Source organism: Panicum hallii, unplaced genomic scaffold, assembly GCF_002211085.1.
Source record: "Panicum hallii strain FIL2 unplaced genomic scaffold, PHallii_v3.1 scaffold_15, whole genome shotgun sequence".
Lineage (NCBI taxonomy): Eukaryota > Viridiplantae > Streptophyta > Magnoliopsida > Poales > Poaceae > Panicum > Panicum hallii.
This window is the reverse complement of record NW_020356158.1, coordinates 138833-142581: the sequence shown is the minus strand read 5'-3', so window position 1 is coordinate 142581 and position 3749 is coordinate 138833.

The window sequence follows — 3749 nt, the reverse complement described above, 5'->3', positions numbered from 1 at the left end:
GGTTACAAGGACATGGCAAATGGAGCCGATTTTCCAATAAACTTGCTGGATTAGGGGGATTGGAGAGCCGATATCTTTAATTACTTGAAGGATCCGACTCGGGGGGCACCTAAGAAGATACGTTACAGAGCCATGAAGTACGTCCTGATAGGGGACGACTTGTTCTACAGGACTCTGGAAGGGCTACTACTTAAGTGCTTGGGCCCAATTGAATCCAATCGGCTTTTACATGAAGTCCATGAAGGGACGTGTGGTACTCATCAATCATCTCACAAGATGAAATGGTTGATCAGAGGCTCGGGATATTATTGGCCTGATATGCTGGAAGATTGCTTCAAGTATTATAAAGGATGCCAGGTCTGCCAAAGGTTTGGAAAGATACAAATAGTACCAGCGTCAGCAATGAACCCTATCATTAAACCTTGGCCGTTCAGGGGCTGGGGTATGGACATGATCGGTAAGATTAATCCTCCATCAAGTAAAGGCCATCAGTTTATTTTGGCCATCACAGATTATTTTACTAAATGGGTAGAGGTTGTTCCTATGAAGTCAGTAACGTCGAGAGACGTCATCAATTTCATCAAAGAACACGTTATTCATAGGTTTGGGATTCCTCAGACCATTACAACAGATGGAGGGTCGGTGTTTATATCTGATGAATTCAAAAAGTTCACTGCCAACATGGGAATCAAATTAATCAGGTCATCTCCATACTACGCTCAAGCAAACGAACAAGCCGAAGCGTCCAATCAGAGCCTGATCAAGTTGATCAAAAGGAAGATTGATGAATATCCACGGTGTTGGCATGAAGTATTATCAGAAGCGTTATGGGCTTATCGTGTTTCATGCCACGGGGCAACAAGAACTTCACCATATCATTTAGTATATGGGCAGGAGGCCGTATTGCCATGGGAAATTACGGCCGGTTCAAGATGGATAGAATTTCAGAATAAGTTGACTGCTGAAGAATATGCAGCACTAATGAGCGACAATGTGGAAGACATTACAGAACTCAGGCTTTGGTCATTGGAAAAGATCAAGGAAAATAAGGCCAAGGTAGCCTGCGCGTACAACAAGAAGGTTAAACTGAAGGAATTCCAAGTTGGGGATTTAGTGTGGGAAGCGGTGTTACCATTGGGGACTAAGGATGCGACATATGGTAAATGGTCTCTGAATTGGCACGGGCCTTATAGAGTTGGTCAAGCTCTGCCAGGGAATGCATACATGCTTGAGGAATTGGATGGGGTTAAATTTCCGGTGGCTGTCAATGGTCAGCATCTTAAGAAATATTTCCCGAGCATGTGGGAAGATGAGTAATGAAGCTGATGTAAAGCATCAGGCTATGGACCAATACAATCAAGGTATTTGCAAGGAAAGCCGATATGACATATTGGGCTGCAAGATATAATCGAGTACTTTGCGGTACATCGAGCTGATCTGATCGGGTACCTCATAGTATACTAGGCTGCAGGTCAGCGTCTATCGGGTACTTTGGAAGCCGGTGCAATGCATCAGGCTGTAAGGTGGAATGAGATGAGCAAGCCAGATCTGTGAAGAAAAGCAGCGCCTGTCCGTGTATAGAGCCGAAGATTGAACAGCCGATGTTAAGCCATCGACTTTAGAAGCAATAATCGGGCCTTGCAAATCCTGGGTTTCGATAAAAGCAAAGAGGATGGTTGTAGGTGTCTCTTGATCTTGAAAGAACAGGTTTGACTTCTTTGTGGGGTTTCCTAGGTACTCATATTTTCCGACCTGATTGGGGATTGAGATTTAACAACAAGCAAAGAAGTCGACTGCGGAGTACTCTTGTTATTGACGAGTTCATCGGAAGGGTACTCGAGTTCTTGGGATTTTTGATCTGGAATAAAGAAAAGTTTGAGATTGGATTGGGCGATTCAAGGAAAGAGGCCGATGCGATGCCATCGGACTTTAGAAGATTAGATTTTTAGACACTGGCTCGCTGAAATAAAGGGTTCATTTACAAGAAATTATTACAAAAGAAGCCGATCTACCGGCTACGCGCACAACGGCGGAAGACCCTACGAACTACCACCAGTAAGTCCCTAAGGTCTTGCGGCGCTTGTACAGGGGGGCGCGCTAGTGTCATCGTCGCTGCTGCCATCGCCGCCGCCGGTGCTGTTGCTGTTGCCACCATCATCACTGGTGTTGTCCCTGGCGTCCCCGTCGTCTTCTGAAGTTGACGATCCACCATGCAGGAACCCTCCTGCCGCTGAGTCATTGTCGAAGGAAGTGTCCTCGGCATCTTCTTCTGAGAAAGAGAAGAGATCATCATCCTAGGAATCTTCGTCGTCGCCTTCATACAGGTCCCCACGAAGGAGAATCAGGAGGTCCTCATCGTCGGTCAGGGCTCATCGTCCTCTGACCAAGTGCTGAAGTCCCACTCCTTTGCGTCCCAATGCAGAGGAGCGAGAGCTTCATACGAAGCTATTGGATTGAACTCCGGCGTCGCCTCCCTGGAGGTTTCGAAGTCAGGAGAAGTGATGGAGATGATGGAAGAAGACGAAGGGGAATTGGAGGAAACAGAGGAAGAGGAAGCCATTGTCAGGGGATGCAGAGTGTGCTGATGCGACTAATGCACGGGGAGAGAAGATGGACAGAAATAAATCCGCCGATGATAGTTTATAAAGGCAGAGATGGAAGGCGAAGCGGCATTATCGCGGTTCCTGAGGGAGAAGTCGAATGGACGCGTCCGGTGGTATCGGAAGGCAGCGCGCGTGTGCAGGCCTTGGAAGTCGAAGGGCCGCGTCCAATGGCATTGGGAGCGGTATGTGCGTGCACAAGTTTGAGAAGTCGAAGAGGCAATGGTTTCGGAATTATCATTGCCAAAACTAGGGGGGCATATGTTATTGCCATAATTTGACTGGGCCAAGGGATGGGCCGAGAGCAACATGGGCTGAAGGAAATCATCCTAATGGTCTGCAAATCGGCTTCTGTGCGAACGTGTTAAGGGCCAGAATGGTCGTGTATCTAAGGATAGTTTAAATATAGTAAGTTAGAGATTGTATCGTAATCAGCTAGTGTTAGTTAGAAAAGATTAAGTCTCCGGACTATAAATATGTATCGTGAGATTCAATAATCAATCAATCATTCACAACAAACTCTCGGCGCATTGCCACCCCTTCCCCAAGGGCATTCTCCAGGTAATCGACATGCTGCTCCGATCATGCTCCGCATGGTCCGAGCAGCGTTGCGTTTATCTGTTTATCTTGTGTTTCTCGTACTGAAGCGTTTTTGATGGCGAGTAATAGTAGTTATCTTAAGCGATTATGATGCTGCATTGGTTTTGAATAGTGACCATTAGCGCACAAGTTCGCCAAACAAAGTCGCGTCACAATTTTTCGCAACGAACGCACCCGATCCACTCCATTCGACCCAAAACTCATATTTTGGGGTGTTTCGGACCATTTCGTTACTGCACGAAAGTCGATACAAAACTGGCCGAACTGGTGCCATTAATGCACAAGTTCGCTAAACAAAGTTGCGTCACAATTTTTCACAACGAACGCAGCTGATCCACTCCATTGGACTCAAAACTAATGTTTTGGGCCGTTTCGGACCGTTTCGTTACTGCACAAAAGTCGTTGCAAAACTGGCCGAACTGGTGCTATTATCGCACAAGTTCGCTAAAAAAAATCGCTTTGGAATTTTTAGCAACGAACGCACTCGATCCACTCCATTGACTCAAAACTCATGTTTTGGGGTGTTCCGACTGTTTCGTTACTGCACGA